General features: G+C 40.2%; 1 non-coding gene across 1 annotated transcript; it reads left to right on the forward strand.

Moving 5' to 3' along the window:
* Positions 1-3563: 3563 nt before the first annotated feature.
* On the forward strand, positions 3564-3637 carry TRNAN-AUU (transfer RNA asparagine (anticodon AUU)). The gene has a single exon. It is a non-coding gene; the product is annotated as a tRNA-Asn (tRNA).
* The last annotated feature ends 14788 nt before the right edge of the window (positions 3638-18425 follow it).

Consider the following 18425-nt stretch of genomic DNA (forward strand, 5'->3'; position numbering starts at 1 on the left):
AAAAATGTTATTTTGCCCAGTTACTACACACTGATACTGACACGGATACTGATACTTATGTCGACCATAAGTTTCCTGATTAGATCCAATATTGGCAAGGAGCATTCAGTACATGATTGTGGATATTATGGACATATTAAAATCACTGAAGACCCTGCTGTTCCTGACAAAGGGGTCTATATGTATGTATATATAGATATATAATGAAAGCTGATGTAACGTTCCTCCATCTCTGTTTGAGAAAGTCTGGGCCAGCTCGACAAAATGGTTTCAAATCCCCAAAAGGATTCTGGTTGTTTATTCATTTCCCGCCGCGGACAGAATACAAATACATGTGCATGGGTGAGTAGTAGTATTCAAGAATTGGTCGAAAACCTTGTCATCCGATATAGATACCCTGGAGAGATGGGATACTCCTTACGTTGTATCATATCAAGGACACTGCAGCATACTTACGTGAGACTGCAAGGGATATAGGACTCTTGAGTTCACGGGCCAATTTCATGGCAGTGTCGGATAGGAGGGCATTGTGGATTCACCAAGAGAATGCTGATGCTGACTCCAAGAAGAAAGGGAGTCTCTTCCCTATGAAGGTGAAGCCTTGTTTGGTGATATCTAATTAGCACACAGGTAAGGAATTAAGAAAATCTTTATTTAAGGGTGAAGATGTTTCTCACAAAATCGTTGCCCCAATGCATCGTTGAAATTCAAGCTGGAAAGATGATTTTAATATATCACTTGTACATTTTGTATTGCTCTTCTGATGACAATGTAGTTTGTTTTTGTCAATTACCATTTTAATAATAGGGTAAAGAAAATTAAGTGGATTTTTGAAAGAAAACAATACTGTCAATATACTATTAAAACAAATTAAAATGGTAAAAGTTATTGTACTTTAAGTAAAAATAAAAGAGACAAAATATCAATCCCAGTTTTGGATTACTTTAATTAACAAAAAAAAATGCATATAGCAGAGGATAGTTTCAATCTGCCTACCTCTGGGTTATGGGCCCAGCATGCTTCCATTGCTGTACTCTGCTGCACATGTAAGTGCAAGAGATCCTGAAGCACTCACTCATCATGGGAAAGTACCAATGTGTTTCTTCGTTGGTTGATAGAAGAAACATCTTACAAAAACTCTCCAGATTATTGACTTTTTTAAGTTTTTCTAGGAAACGTTTTAGATGAATGCTTATTAGCATTTGTCAGTATGTACTTTTGCAAAGTGTCTCTGTGGCGCAATCAGTTAGTATGTACGGCTATTAACCAAAAGGTTAGTGGTTCAATCCCACCCAGGGACGTAATTGACCTTGTTATCAGATTTTTGTGATCTTTAAGTAGACAAGTCAAATTTCATACCCCCTGTTATTGTGTAGGGTACCTGGCCTTCTCTGATGTAATCAGAGTTAGATTTGATTCAGTGATTTTATAAAAAAAGCTAGGAAGCACAATTTAGCAGTGGGTAGCAGAGAAAAAAAATATGCTGGCAGAAAAATCCAATTGAGTGATTAAACAGCTCTTTATTTTCTGGCTTTATTTTTATGCTAACAAATTTGTTCTCTGAAAAGTGTCCACAAAGCCAAGTCTCTGATTAACACCTTTGTAAGGATGGTTTTTCACCTATTACTAAATTAAACTTGCTTCATTGGAAAGGCAGCAAGATGCATCCTCATTTCAATGTCTACTGAAATAATACAGGTTGACACCAGGAAACATTAACGCCACTGCATCCTTGCTGCTTTCTCATGTGGAAGTCTGTTTAATGTGAAAACAAGGTGTTATCTAATTAGCACACAGGTAAGGAATTAAGAAAATCTTTATTTAAGGGTGAAGATGTTTCTCACAAAATCGTTGCCCCAATGCATCATTGAAATTCAAGCTGGAAAGATGATTTTAATATATCACTTGTACATTTTGTATTGCTCTTCTGGTGACAATGTAGTTTGTTTTTGTCAATTACCATTTTAATAATAGTGTAAAGAAAATTAAGTGGATTTTTGAAAGAAAACAATACTGTCAATATACTATTAAAACAAATTAAAATGGTAAAAGTTATTGTACTTTAAGTAAAAATAAAAGAGCCAAAATATCAATCCCAGTTTTGGATTACTTTAATTAACAAACAAAAAAATGCATATAGCAGAGGATAGTTTCAATCTGCCTACCTCTGGGTTATGGGCCCAGCATGCTTCCATTGCTGTACTCTGCTGCACATGTAAGTGCAAGAGATCCTGAAGCACTCACTCATCATGGGAAAGTACCAATGTGTTTCTTCGTTGGTTGATAGAAGAAACATCTTACAAAAACTCTCCAGATTATTGACTTTATTAAGTTTTTCTAGGAAACGTTTTAGATGAATGCTTATTAGCCTTTGTCAGTATGTACTTTTGCAAAGTGTCTCTGTGGCACAATCAGTTAGTGTGTACGGCTTTTAACCAAAAGGTTGGTGGTTCAATCCCACCCAGGGACGTAATTGACCTTGTCATCAGATTTTGGTGATATTTAAGTAGACAAGTCAAAATTTCAAACCCCCTCTTATTGTGTAGGGTACCTGGCCTTCTCTGATGTAATCAGAGTTAGATTTGATTCAGTGATTTTATAAAAACATCTAGGAAGCACAATTTAGCAGTGGGTTGCAGAGAAAAAGAAATATGCTTGCAAAAAAATCAAATTGCTTGATTTAACAGCTCTTAATTTTCTTGCTTAATTTTTATGCTAACAAATTTGTTCTCTGAAAAGTGTCCACAAAGCCAAGTCTCTGATTAACACCTTTGTAGGGATGGTTTTTCACCTATTACTAAATTAAACTTGCTTCATTGGAAAGGCAGCAAGATGCATCCTCATTTCAATGTCTACTGAAATAATACAGGTTGACACCAGGAAACATTAACGCCACTGCATCCTTGCTGCTTTCTCATGTGGAAGTCTGTTTAATGTGAAAACAAGGTGATATCTAATTAGCACACAGGTAAGGAATTACGAAAATCTTTATTTAAGGGTGAAGATGTTTCTCACAAAATTGTTGCCCCAATGCATCATTGAAATTCAAGCTGGAAAGATGATTTTAATATATCACTTGTACATTTTGTATTGCTCTTCTGGTGACAATGTAGTTTTTTTTGTCAATTACCATTTTAATAACAGGGTAAAGAAAATTAAGTGGATTTTTGAAAGAAAACTATACTGTCAATATACTATTAAAACAAATTAAAATGGTAAAAGTTATTGTACTTTAAGTAAAAATAAAAGAGCAAAAATATCAATCCCAGTTTTGATTACTTAAATTAACAAAAAAAATGCATATAGCAAAGGATAGTTTCAATCTGCCTACCTCTGGGTTATGGGTCCAGCATGCTTCCATTGCAGTACTCTGCTGCACATGTAAGTGCAAGAGATCCTGAAGCACTCACTCATCATGGGAAAGTACCAATGTGTTTATTCGTTGGTTGATGGAAGAAACATCTTACAAAAACTCTCCAGATTATTGATTTTTTTATGTTTTTCTAGGAAACGTTCTAGATGTATGCTTATTAACCTTTGTCAGTATGCGCTTTTTGCAAAGTGTCTCTGTGGCGCAATCGGTTAGTGTGTTCGGCTATTAACCGAAAGGTTGGTGGTTCAATCCCACCCAGGGACGTAATTAAACTTGTGATCAGATTTTGGTGATATTTAAGTAGACAAGTCAAAATTTCAAACCCCCTCTTATGGTGTAGGGTACATGGCCTTCTCTGATGTAATCAGAGTTAGATTTGATTCAGTGATTTTATAAAAAAACAGCTAGGAAGCACAATTTAGCAGTGGGTTGCAGAGAAAAAAAATATGCTGGCAGAAAAATCCAATCGAGTGATTAAACAGCTCTTCATTTTCTGGCTTTATTTTTATGCTAACAAATTTGTTCTCTGAAAAGTGTCCACAAAGCCAAGTCTCTGATTAACACCTTTGTAAGGATGGTTTTTCACCTATTACTAAATTAAACTTGCTTAATTGGAAAGGCAGCAAGATGCATCCTCATTTCAATGTCTACTGAAATAATACAAGTTGACACCAGGAAACATTAACGCCACTGCATCCTTGCTGCTTTCTCATGTGGAAGTCTGTTTAATATGAAAACAAGGTGATATCTAATTAGCACACAGGTAAGGAATTAAGAAAATCTTTATTTAAGGGTGAAGATGTTTCTCACAAAATCGTTGCCCCAATGCATCATTGAAATTCAAGCTGGAAATATGATTTTAATATATCACTTGTACATTTTGTATTGCTCTTCTGGTGACAATGTAGTTTGTTTTTGTCAATTACCATTTTAATAATAGGGTAAAGAAAATGAAGTGGATTTTTGAAAGAAACCAATACTGTCAATATACTATTAAAACAAATTAAAATGGTAAAAGTTGTTGTACTTTAAGTAAAAATAAAAGAGCCAAAATATCAATCCCAGTTTTGGATTTCTTTAATTAACAAAAAAAATGCATATAGCAGAAGATAGTTTCAATCTGCCTACCTCTGGGTTATGGGCCCAGCATGCTTCCATTGCTGTACTCTGCTGCACATGTAAGTGCAAGAGATCCTGAAGCACTCACTCATCATGGGAAAGTACCAATGTGTTTCTTCGTTGGTTGATGGAAGAAACATCTTACAAAAACTCTCCAGATTATTGACTTTTTAAAGTTTTTCTAGGAAACGTTTTAGATGAATGCTTATTAGCCTTTGTCAGTATACACTTTTACAAAGTGTCTCTGTGGCGCAATCAGTTAGTATGTACGGCTATTAACCAAAAGGTTGGTGGTTCAATCCCACCCAGGGACCTAATTGACCTTGTTATCAGATTTTGGTGATCTTTAAGTAGACAAGTCAAAATTTCAAACCCCCTGTTATGGTGTAGGGTACCTGGCCTTCTCTGATGTAATCAGAGTTAGATTTGATTCAGTGATTTTATAAAAACAGCTAGGAAGCACAATTTAGCAGTGGTTTGCAGAGAAAAAAAATATGCTGGCAGAAAAATCCAATTGAGTGATTAAACAGCTCTTTATTTTCTGGCTTTATTTTTATGCTAACAAATTTGTTCTCTGAAAAGTGTCCACAAAGCCAAGTCTCTGATTAACACCTTTGTAAGGATGGTTTTTCACCTATTACTAAATTAAACTTGCTTCATTGGAAAGGCAGCAAGATGCATCCTCATTTCAATGTCTACTGAAATAATACAGGTTGACACCAGGAAACATTAACGCCACTGCATCCTTGCTGCTTTCTCATGTGGAAGTCTGTTTAATGTGAAAACAAGGTGATATCTAATTAGCACACAGGTAAGGAATTAAGAAAATCTTTATTAAAGGGTGAAGATGTTTCTCACAAAATCGTTGCCCCAATGCATCATTGAAATTCAAGCTGGAAAGATGATTTTAATATATCACTTGTACATTTTGTATTGCTCTTCTGGTGACAATGTAGTTTGTTTTTGTCAATTACCATTTTAATAATAGGGTAAAGAAAATTAAGTGGATTTTTGAAAGAAAACAATACTGTCAATATACTATTAAAACAAATTAAAATGGTAAAAGTTATTGTACTTTAAGTAAAAATAAAAGAGCCAAAATATCAATCCCAGTTTTGGATTACTTTAATTAACAAACAAAAAAATGCATATAGCAGAGGATAGTTTCAATCTGCCTACCTCTGGGTTATGGGCCCAGCATGCTTCCATTGCTGTACTCTGCTGCACATGTAAGTGCAAGAGATCCTGAAGCACTCACTCATCATGGGAAAGTACCAATGTGTTTCTTCGTTGGTTGATAGAAGAAACATCTTACAAAAACTCTCCAGATTATTGACTTTTTTAAGTTTTTCTAGGAATCGTTTTAGATGAATGCTTATTAGCAATTGTCAGTATGGACTTTTGCAAAGTGTCTCTGTGGCGCAATCAGTTAGTGTGTACGGCTATTAACCAAAAGGTTGGTGGTTCAATCCCACCCAGGGACGTAATTGACCTTGTTATCAGATTTTGGTGATCTTTAAGTAGACAAGTCAAATTTCATACCCCCTGTTATGGTGTAGGGTACCTGGCCTTCTCTGATGTAATCAGAGTTAGATTTGATTCAGTGATTTTATAAAAACATCTAGGAAGCACAATTTAGCAGTGGGTTGCAGAGAAAAAGAAATATGCTGGCAAAAAAATCAAATTGCGTGATTAAACAGCTCTTCATTTTCTGGCTTTATTTTTATGCTAACAAATTTGTTCTCTGAAAAGTGTCCACAAAGCCAAGTCTCTGATTAACACCTTTGTAGGGATGGTTTTTCACCTATTACTAAATTAAACTTGCTTCATTGGAAAGGCAGCAAGATGTATCCTCATTTCAATGTCTACTGAAATAATACAGGTTGACACCAGGAAACATTAACGCCACTGCATCCTTGCTGCTTTCTCATGTGGAAGTCTGTTTAATGTGAAAACAAGGTGATATCTAATTAGCACACAGGTAAGGAATTAAGAAAATCTTTATTTAAGGGTGAAGATGTTTCTCACAAAATTGTTGACCCAATGCATCATTGAAATTCAAGCTGGAAAGATGATTTTAATATATCACTTGTACATTTTGTATTGCTCTTCTGGTGACAATGTAGTTTGTTTTTGTCAATTACCATTTTAATAATAGGGTACAGAAAATGAAGTGGATTTTTGAAAGAAAACAATACTGTCGATATTCTATTAAAACAAATTAAAATGGTAAAAGTTATTGTACTTTAAGTAAAAATAAAAGAGACAAAATATCAATCCCAGTTTTGGATTACTTTAATTAACAAAAAAAAATGCATATAGCAGAGGATAGTTTCAATCTGCCTACCTCTGGGTTATGGGCCCAGCATGCTTCCATTGCAGTACTCTGCTGCACATGTAAGTGCAAGAGATCCTGAAGCACTCACTCATCATGGGAAAGTACCAATGTGTTTCTTCGTTGGTTGATGGAAGAAACATCTTACAAAAACTCTCCAGATTATTGACTTTTTAAAGTTTTTCTAGGAAACGTTTTAGATGAATGCTTATTAGCCTTTGTCAGTATGAACTTTTGCAAAGTGTCTCTGTGGCGCAATCAGTTAGTATGTACGGCTATTAACCATAAGGTTGGTGGTTCAATCCCACCCAGGGACCTAATTGACCTTGTTATCAGATTTTGGTGATCTTTAAGTAGACAAGTCAAAATTTCAAACCCCCTGTTATGGTGTAGGGTACCTGGCCTTCTCTGATGTAATCAGAGTTAGATTTGATTCAGTGATTTTATAAAAATAGCTAGGAAGCACAATTTAGCAGTGGGTTGCAGAGAAAAAAAATATGCTGGCAGAAAAATCCAATTGAGTGATTAAACAGCTCTTCATTTTCTGGCTTTATTTTTATGCTAACAAATTTGTTCTCTGAAAAGTGTCCACAAAGCCAAGTCTCTGATTAACACCTTTGTAAGGATGGTTTTTCACCTATTACTAAATTAAACTTGCTTCATTGGAAAGGCAGCAAGATGCATCCTCATTTCAATGTCTACTGAAATAATACAAGTTGACACCAGGAAACATTAACGCCACTGCATCCTTGCTGCTTTCTCATGTGGAAGTCTGTTTAATATGAAAACAAGGTGATATCTAATTAGCACACAGGTAAGGAATTAAGAAAATCTTTATTTAAGGGTGAAGATGTTTCTCACAAAATCGTTGCCCCAATGCATCATTGAAATTCAAGCTGGAAATATGATTTTAATATATCACTTGTACATTTTGTATTGCTCTTCTGGTGACAATGTAGTTTGTTTTTGTCAATTACCATTTTAATAATAGGGTAAAGAAAATGAAGTGGATTTTTGAAAGAAACCAATACTGTCAATATACTATTAAAACAAATTAAAATGGTAAAAGTTGTTGTACTTTAAGTAAAAATAAAAGAGCCAAAATATCAATCCCAGTTTTGGATTTCTTTAATTAACAAAAAAAATGCATATAGCAGAAGATAGTTTCAATCTGCCTACCTCTGGGTTATGGGCCCAGCATGCTTCCATTGCTGTACTCTGCTGCACATGTAAGTGCAAGAGATCCTGAAGCACTCACTCATCATGGGAAAGTACCAATGTGTTTCTTCGTTGGTTGATGGAAGAAACATCTTACAAAAACTCTCCAGATTATTGACTTTTTAAAGTTTTTCTAGGAAACGTTTTAGATGAATGCTTATTAGCCTTTGTCAGTATACACTTTTACAAAGTGTCTCTGTGGCGCAATCAGTTAGTATGTACGGCTATTAACCAAAAGGTTGGTGGTTCAATCCCACCCAGGGACCTAATTGACCTTGTTATCAGATTTTGGTGATCTTTAAGTAGACAAGTCAAATTTCATACCCCCTGTTATTGTGTAGGGTACCTGGCCTTCTCTGATGTAATCAGAGTTAGATTTGATTCAGTGATTTTATAAAAACAGCTAGGAAGCACAATTTAGCAGTGGTTTGCAGAGAAAAAAAATATGCTGGCAGAAAAATCCAATTGAGTGATTAAACAGCTCTTTATTTTCTGGCTTTATTTTTATGCTAACAAATTTGTTCTCTGAAAAGTGTCCACAAAGCCAAGTCTCTGATTAACACCTTTGTAAGGATGGTTTTTCACCTATTACTAAATTAAACTTGCTTCATTGGAAAGGCAGCAAGATGCATCCTCATTTCAATGTCTACTGAAATAATACAGGTTGACACCAGGAAACATTAACGCCACTGCATCCTTGCTGCTTTCTCATGTGGAAGTCTGTTTAATGTGAAAACAAGGTGATATCTAATTAGCACACAGGTAAGGAATTAAGAAAATCTTTATTAAAGGGTGAAGATGTTTCTCACAAAATCGTTGCCCCAATGCATCATTGAAATTCAAGCTGGAAAGATGATTTTAATATATCACTTGTACATTTTGTATTGCTCTTCTGGTGACAATGTAGTTTGTTTTTGTCAATTACCATTTTAATAATAGGGTAAAGAAAATTAAGTGGATTTTTGAAAGAAAACAATACTGTCAATATACTATTAAAACAAATTAAAATGGTAAAAGTTATTGTACTTTAAGTAAAAATAAAAGAGCCAAAATATCAATCCCAGTTTTGGATTACTTTAATTAACAAACAAAAAAATGCATATAGCAGAGGATAGTTTCAATCTGCCTACCTCTGGGTTATGGGCCCAGCATGCTTCCATTGCTGTACTCTGCTGCACATGTAAGTGCAAGAGATCCTGAAGCACTCACTCATCATGGGAAAGTACCAATGTGTTTCTTCGTTGGTTGATAGAAGAAACATCTTACAAAAACTCTCCAGATTATTGACTTTTTTAAGTTTTTCTAGGAATCGTTTTAGATGAATGCTTATTAGCAATTGTCAGTATGGACTTTTGCAAAGTGTCTCTGTGGCGCAATCAGTTAGTGTGTACGGCTATTAACCAAAAGGTTGGTGGTTCAATCCAACCCAGGGACGTAATTGACCTTGTTATCAGATTTTGGTGATCTTTAAGTAGACAAGTCAAATTTCATACCCCCTGTTATGGTGTAGGGTACCTGGCCTTCTCTGATGTAATCAGAGTTAGATTTGATTCAGTGATTTTATAAAAACATCTAGGAAGCACAATTTAGCAGTGGGTTGCAGAGAAAAAGAAATATGCTGGCAAAAAAATCAAATTGCGTGATTAAACAGCTCTTCATTTTCTGGCTTTATTTTTATGCTAACAAATTTGTTCTCTGAAAAGTGTCCACAAAGCCAAGTCTCTGATTAACACCTTTGTAGGGATGGTTTTTCACCTATTACTAAATTAAACTTGCTTCATTGGAAAGGCAGCAAGATGTATCCTCATTTCAATGTCTACTGAAATAATACAGGTTGACACCAGGAAACATTAACGCCACTGCATCCTTGCTGCTTTCTCATGTGGAAGTCTGTTTAATGTGAAAACAAGGTGATATCTAATTAGCACACAGGTAAGGAATTAAGAAAATCTTTATTTAAGGGTGAAGATGTTTCTCACAAAATTGTTGACCCAATGCATCATTGAAATTCAAGCTGGAAAGATGATTTTAATATATCACTTGTACATTTTGTATTGCTCTTCTGGTGACAATGTAGTTTGTTTTTGTCAATTACCATTTTAATAATAGGGTACAGAAAATGAAGTGGATTTTTGAAAGAAAACAATACTGTCGATATTCTATTAAAACAAATTAAAATGGTAAAAGTTATTGTACTTTAAGTAAAAATAAAAGAGACAAAATATCAATCCCAGTTTTGGATTACTTTAATTAACAAAAAAAAATGCATATAGCAGAGGATAGTTTCAATCTGCCTACCTCTGGGTTATGGGCCCAGCATGCTTCCATTGCAGTACTCTGCTGCACATGTAAGTGCAAGAGATCCTGAAGCACTCACTCATCATGGGAAAGTACCAATGTGTTTCTTCGTTGGTTGATGGAAGAAACATCTTACAAAAACTCTCCAGATTATTGACTTTTTAAAGTTTTTCTAGGAAACGTTTTAGATGAATGCTTATTAGCCTTTGTCAGTATGAACTTTTGCAAAGTGTCTCTGTGGCGCAATCAGTTAGTATGTACGGCTATTAACCATAAGGTTGGTGGTTCAATCCCACCCAGGGACCTAATTGACCTTGTTATCAGATTTTGGTGATCTTTAAGTAGACAAGTCAAAATTTCAAACCCCCTGTTATGGTGTAGGGTACCTGGCCTTCTCTGATGTAATCAGAGTTAGATTTGATTCAGTGATTTTATAAAAATAGCTAGGAAGCACAATTTAGCAGTGGGTTGCAGAGAAAAAAAATATGCTGGCAGAAAAATCCAATTGAGTGATTAAACAGCTCTTCATTTTCTGGCTTTATTTTTATGCTAACAAATTTGTTCTCTGAAAAGTGTCCACAAAGCCAAGTCTCTGATTAACACCTTTGTAAGGATGGTTTTTCACCTATTACTAAATTAAACTTGCTTCATTGGAAAGGCAGCAAGATGCATCCTCATTTCAATGGTAAGTCAACCTTCTTGCCCTATGTTCCCTGTCAACGGATGAAGACGCATCATTATCTACCGCAGTCATTTTGGCCCAATAGATATGCAAGAAGTTTAGATTCCCCTTTCTTTGCAGGTAGAGGAAGGAAAAGGAAGAGGTCTGTAGCCTCTTCAAGATTGCAGGACCAGAGATTGTCCTCTGCTTCTGCCAAATCCACTGCATGACACTGGGGCTTTCTTGCAGGAGCCCACACCAGTGGGGGCACGTCTAAAACTCTTCAGTCAGTTCTGGATTCATTCGGACCTGGACTCGTGGGTTTTACAAATAGTGTCCCAAGGGTACAAACTGGGGTTTCAAGACGTTCCCCCTCACCGATTGTTCAAATTGGCCTTAGTCAGCAGGGAGAAGGTTTTTATTCAAGCCTCTTCGTGGTCCCGAAGCCGGACGGCTCAGTCAGACCAATCTTAAATCTGAAATCCCTCAATTTCTTCCTAAAGAAATTCAATTTCAAGATGGAATTTTCTCAGGGCAGTGATCTCCAGTCCGGAGGACGGAGATTTCATGGTTTTGGTAGACATAAAGGATGCCTACTTACATGTTCCCATTTAGCCACTGCCTCAAGCTACCTAAGGTTTGCAATTCAGGATTGTCATGACCAATTTCAGACATTGCCGTTTGGTCTGTCCACGGCTCCGAGGATTTTCACCAGGGTGATGGTGGAAATTATGGTTCTCCTTCGCAAGCAAGGAGTCACAATTATCCCGTACTTGGATGATCTCCTGATAAAGGCGAGATCCAGGGACCAGTTGGTGCAAAACATTGCACTCTCCCTGACAGTTCTTCAACAACATGGTTGGCTCCTAAACTTGCCAAAATCGCAGTTGGTCCCAATGACGCGGTTGTTGTTTTTGGGAGTCATACTGTTAGGCGCCGGGGTCCGCTTGATGGTCTGCGCGGCCCGGCGCCTAGCAACTAGAGACGCCGTGCACGTACAGCCGCCGGCTCCCTAGCAACGCTAGACGCCGGGTGCGCTGAGCCGCACGGACCCTAGCAACGGGGACGCCACTGGCGGACCGCGTTCCCCGTTGCTAGGCTTTAGGAAATTAAGATATTCACCTGCTCTCTGGCCGTGCAGCAAGGCAGCTGCACGGCATTTATTCTAATCAGCCTTTAGCAGCTGATTGGAGGACTCCTTGTTAAATACACTCCCAGGGCTTCTCACAGACGCCGGTAATAGCTTCCTGCATGCTGCCTTTGTTTGCTGAGAGTCTGTTTCCAGTCCTGCTGTATCCGGTCATTCCAGTCCGCAGAAGTCCGGTATTCGGGAGTTGTCATCTCATCCCAAGAGGTCGTTTGGTTCCCTGGAGTCCTGACTGATCACCGTTTTATATCCAGTGGTGTTCGTGAGTTGCGGCTCTGCCGTGTGTTGCGGCTCAGCCGCTTTACCTTTTATATTTTGTGTTTGGAGCATTTGCAGAGGGTTCCGCTTCCACAAGTCCTCTCTGGTACTTGGCGGTGCCGGGTAGGAGAATTGGACAAGTGGATATTTTGGTTGTCCTTTTTCCTGGCGGTTTCTCCGCACATATTATAGTTTTGAGTTTGCTTAGCCCCTGGCCTGGTTGTTTAGTTAGAGGGCCTCTTGTTATCACCCTGTCTCAGGTTTCCCTTTGTCTCTCATTAAGACCGGGGGGCATCGAAGTTGGGCAGACATAATCCGCCCTTCAAACGCGGCTGCCAAGGGCTCAAGAAACCATAGTCTCGCAGGGGATTTCTGACAACATGGGTGAGACAACAGAGTTAGGGCGCAAGGGGCTATTTTCCTGTCCTGCTCCCTTCCCCAGCATTCCGTTCCAGTGCTCCAGTCCTTGCCATAAGATCTTCTCTGACCAGAGTGCTGGAATCATAACATTATTACCGGCCATACCAAAACTTAAAATTAAACGGGGTTTAATTTTTTCTCATTCAGTTTTGTGAGAGTTTATCGGCCTCATGAATCCAACAGGTTTAGGGCCAAATCCTGGTCAGCTCTTAGTCAGCCAGATTCAAGAACTTACTCAGATGGTTCAGGATCTTTTTCTTCGGGTGAAGTCGCAGGAAGATCTTTTGCGAGCTTCCCCAAGGGTAGTCCCTGAACCAAAGATGCATTTGCCTGACCGTTTTTCTGGTGATAGAAAAGAGTTTTTCAATTTTAAAGAATCCTGTAAACTTTATTTTCGTTTAAGACCGACTTCCTCGGGTACTGAATCTCAGCGGGTCGGGTTTATTATTTCTTTGCTCCAGGGGGATCCTCAGACCTGGGCATTTGGTTTAAGAGCAGAGGATCCGGAATTGTTGTCAATTGACGCTTTTTTTGAGTCTTTAGGGCTCTTGTATGATGACCCTGATAGAGAGGCGTCCGCTGAAAGTCAGTTGCGCGCTCTCAGACAGGGTAGAAATCCTGCAGAGGTTTATTGTACGGAGTTTCGCCGTTGGTCGAACGACTGTGGCTGGAATGACCCAGCCCTGCGCAGTCAGTTTCGCCTCGGCTTATCAGAGTCTATAAAAGACAGTCTCCTTCAGTACCCCGCTCCTGAGACTCTCGATAAACTCATGGAGCTTTCTATTAAGATTGATCGTCGTCTCAGAGAGCGGAGGGCTGAAAAAGGAGCACCTGTAAGGTCAAGTCCGTGTGTATATTCCATTCCTGAAGACGTAGAGGAGACCATGCAGATGGGTCTCTCCCGGCTGTCTCCTGAAGAAAGAGCCAGAAGGCAAAATTCTGGTCTTTGTCTGTACTGTGGGGGTAAGGGACATTTTGCTCGTAATTGTCCAAACAAGTCGGGAAACGCTTTGACCAGGTGAATTGTGAGGGGGTTCACCTAGGTCTGCAGCTTATCTCCTCGAATAACTCCCTTTTAGTCCCAGTTAAAGTTTCCTTTGGCAGCCTCAGTTCTTTGGTGTCGGCTTTTGTTGACAGTGGAGCTGCAGGAAACTTTATGGATTTAACTTGGGCTAAGGCCTTAGGCATTCCTCAGTTACCTTTGGGTAGGTGTGTCACCATGCATGGCTTAGATGGGAGTCCGCTGTCTAATGGGATTATTTCTCTCCGTACACCCCCTGTACTACTTACAGTAGGAGCTCTACATTCCGAGAAAATCGAGTTCTTTCTTACACATTGCCCAGCAGTTCCAGTTGTTCTGGGTCACCCTTGGCTGGCCTTTCATAATCCCACCATTGATTGGCGGTCGGGGGAGATTTCACATTGGGGTACTTTTTGTGATAAGGAATGTATCACGTTTCCAGTCAGAGTAGCAGCTATCATTCCAGAACTCATTCCGGTGGAATACCAGGAGTTTGCTGATGTTTTCTCCAAAGGCAATGCGGACATTCTGCCTCCCCATCGGCCTTATGATTGTGCTATTGAGTTAATTTCTGGTGCCGCATTGCCAAAGGGAAGATTATATGCATTATCCGGGCCAGAAACTGCGGCTATGAATGATTATGTAAAGGAGAGCCTTGAGAAAGGATTTATTAGACCATCAAAATCTCCTTTAAGTGCAGGCTTCTTCTTTGTGGAGAAAAAGGATGGCTCGCTTAGACCTTGCATTGATTTTAGAGCCCTGAATAAGATCTCAGTTAAAAACACCTATCCTTTGCCGTTGATTTCTGTACTCTTTGATCAGTTACGTTCTGCTGTGATTTTTTCTAAAATTGACCTTAGAGGAGCGTACAACCTCATCCGAATTAAATCTGGAGATGAGTGGAAAACGGCCTTCAGTACTCAGTCGGGTCACTACGAATACCTGGTGATGCCGTTCGGCCTGTCCAATGCTCCGGCAGTTTTTCAAGACCTCATTAACGATGTGCTCCGTGACTTCCTAGGGAAATTCGTGGTCGTTTACTTAGACGACATCCTGATTTTTTCTAAATCAATGGAACAACATGTTACCCAGGTGCGTCTGGTTCTTCAAAATTTATGTGAGAATCATTTATATGCCAAGCTGGAGAAGTGTGAGTTTCATGTCACGGAAGTATCTTTTTTAGGGTACATAATTTTCCATGGAACCAAAGAAACTCCAGGCCATCCTTAGTTGGGCGCAACCCACCAATTTAAAAGCAATTAAGCGTTTTTTAGGGTTTGCGAATTATTATAGAAGGTTCATTCATTCTTTTTCTGACCTGGTTGCTCCCATTGTAGCTCTGACAAAGAAAGGAGCGGATCCTACCAACTGGTCGCGTGAAGCTGAGTTGTCCTTTCGGGCCTTGAAACAAGCCTTTGTCTCGGCTCCAGTCCTCAGACATCCTAATCCGGAATTGCCCTTTGTGGTGGAGGTTGATGCCTCGGAGGTTGGAGTGGGGGCTATCCTTTCTCAAAAGGATCCGGAGTCTCTGGAGTTACATCCTTGTGCCTTTATGTCCAGGAAATTCTCCTCCGCTGAATCCAACTATGACGTTGGTAATCGGGAGTTACTGGCGGTAAAATGGGCTTTCGAGGAGTGGAGGCATTGGCTGGAGGGAGCAAAACATACTATTTCGGTATTGACTGACCATAAGAACCTGCAATAGATTGAATCAGCTAAGCGGCTTAATGCCCGGCAGGCACGTTGGGCATTATTTTTTTTACGCGTTTCAAATTTATAATCACTTTCAGGCCTGGTTCCAAGAATACTAAGGCTGATGCCCTGTCACATAGCTTTCTTCCGGTTCACAATAACAATCCTGTTACCCCCATACTTCCATCTTCGGTCATCTGGGCGGGCCTCACACAAGATTTATTTACCCAGTTAAAACAGCTTCAACACCAAGCTCCTAGAATTACTCCTGCTGGTCGTCTTTACGTCCCTGAGTTTTTGAGAGTTACTGTTTTAACGGAATTCCATGATAACAAAGTTTCAGGGCATCCAGGAGTCTCTAAGACATTGGAGTTAGTCTCTCGCTCAGTATGGTGGCCTGGTCTTTCTAAAGACGTCAAGGAATTTGTTTATTCATGTCAGGTTTGTGCACAGCATAAGGTTCCCCGTTCCTTGCCCATCGGGCAACTTATGCCCTTAAATGTTCCTCTCAGGCCATGGTCTCATATTTCCATGGATTTTGTGGTTGACCTTCCCCTTTCAGCCGGATTCCGAGTCATATGGGTGGTAGTGGACCGTTTTAGTAAAATGGCTCATTTTATTGCTCTTCCCCGATTGCCTTCTGCCCAAGGGTTGGCAGTTTTGTTTCTCCGCCATGTATTCAGGCTTCATGGGTTGCCTACTGATATTGTTTCTGATCGGGGTCCACAATTCATCGCACAATTCTGGAAATGTTTTTGTGCCTCATTGAAGATGAAATTGTCGTTAACATCCGGTTACCACCCACAATCCAACGGGCAAACCGAACGAGTTAACCAATCATTGAAACAATATTTGCGCTTGTATTCAGCCAAACTCCAGAATGATTGGTCCGAGTTTCTTCCGTTGGCTGAATTTGCTTACAATAATTCTTGTCATTCCTCCACTAAAGAGTCTCCATTCTTTTCAGTTTTTGGTTTTCACCCCAGAGCTAATTCTTTTTTTCATCATTCCTCAGTCTCCTCGCTTACCTTAACCTCCCATCTCAGAGCCATTTGGAAAAAGGTGCACCTTGCTCTCAGAAAAGCGGCCTTTCGAGAGAAGAAATTTTCTGACAGGCTCCGACGTCCTTGCACTTTTAAGGTGGGAGATAGGGTGTGGTTGTCGACTCGCAACATCAGGCTTCGACAATCCTCAGCTAGACTGGGACCCAAATTTATTTGGCCATTTCTTATTATTAAAAGAGTCAACCCAGTTGCCTTTCGGTTACGTTTACCAAGATCTCTCAGGATTGGAAATACGTTTCATTGTTCCCTGTTGAAACAATACGTTTCTTCCAGTAGATTTCCTCGGAAGATCTCTCAGGGTAGATCTCCAGTGGATGTACAGGGACAACAGGAGTTCTTGGTAGAGAAGGTTCTCGATTCCAAATTGTCCCGGGATCGGCTGTATTTTCTGGTTCACTGGAAAGGCTATGGTCCGGAGGAAAGGTCTTGGGTCCTGGATAAGGATCTTCATGCCCCGAGGCTCAAGAGGGCATTTTTTCGGGAATTTCCTCAGAAACCTGGCTTTAGGGGTTCCTTGACCCCTCCTCAAGGGGGGGGTACTGTTAGGCGCCGGGGTCCGCTTGATGGTCTGCGCGGCCCGGCGCCTAGCAACTAGAGATGCCGTGCACGTACAGCCGCCGGCTCCCTAGCAACGCTAGACGCCGGGCGCGCTGAGCCGCACGGACCCTAGCAACGGGGACGCCACTGGTGGACCGCGTTCCCCGTTGCTAAGTTTTAGGAAATTAAGATATTCACCTGCTCTCTGGCCGTGCAGCAAGGCAGCTGCACAGCATTTATTCTAATCAGCCTTTAGCAGCTGATTGGAGGACTCCTTGTTAAATACACTCCCAGGGCTTCTCACAGATGCCGGTAATAGCTTCCTGCATGCTGCCTTTGTTTGCTGAGAGTCTGTTTCCAGTCCTGCTGTATCCGGTCATTCCAGTCCGCAGAAGTCCGGTATTCGGGAGTTGTCATCTCATCCCAAGAGGTCGTTTGGTTCCCTGGAGTCCTGACTGATCACCGTTTTATATCCAGTGGTGTTCGTGAGTTGCGGCTCTGCCGTGTGTTGCGGCTCAGCCGCTTTACCTTTTATATTTTGTGTTTGGAGCATTTGCGGAGGGTTCCGCTTCCACAAGTCCTCTCCGGTACTCGGCGGTGCCGGGTAGGAGAATTGGACAAGTGGATATTTTGGTTGTCCTTTTTCCTGGCGGTTTCTCCGCACATATTATAGTTTTGAGTTTGCTTAGCCCCTGGCCTGGTTGTTTAGTTAGAGGGCCTCTTGTTATCACCCTGTCTCGGGTTTCCCTTTGTCTCTCATTAAGACCGGGGGGCATCGAAGTTGGGCAGACATAATCCGCCCTTCAAACGCGGCTGCCAAGGGCTCAAGAAACCATAGTCTCGCAGGGGATTTCTGACAACACGGGTGAGACAACAGAGTTAGGGCGCCAGGGGCTATTTTCCTGTCCTGCTCCCTTCCCCAGCATTCCGTTCCAGTGCACCGGTCCTTGCCATAAGATCTTCTCTGACCAGAGTGCTGGAATCATAACACATACTGGACACAGAAGAGGTTTTCTTCCAGTGGAAAGGCTATGGAGATCCAGAGTCTGGTCAAACAAATTCTGAAACCAGCAAGAGTGTTAATCCATCAATGCATTCAGTTGCTGGGGAAGATGGTTGTGGCCTACGAGACCATTCAGTTTGGCAGGTTCCATGCCAGAGTGTTCCAGTGGGACCTGTTGGACAATTGGTCCGGATCCCACCTACACATGCACCGGAGGATAATCCTGTCTTCCAAGACCAGAATCTCACTCCATTGGTGGCTGCACAGTTCTCACCTCCT

The sequence above is a fragment of the Pseudophryne corroboree genome, unplaced genomic scaffold (genome assembly GCF_028390025.1).
Source record: "Pseudophryne corroboree isolate aPseCor3 unplaced genomic scaffold, aPseCor3.hap2 scaffold_401, whole genome shotgun sequence".
NCBI lineage: Eukaryota > Metazoa > Chordata > Amphibia > Anura > Myobatrachidae > Pseudophryne > Pseudophryne corroboree.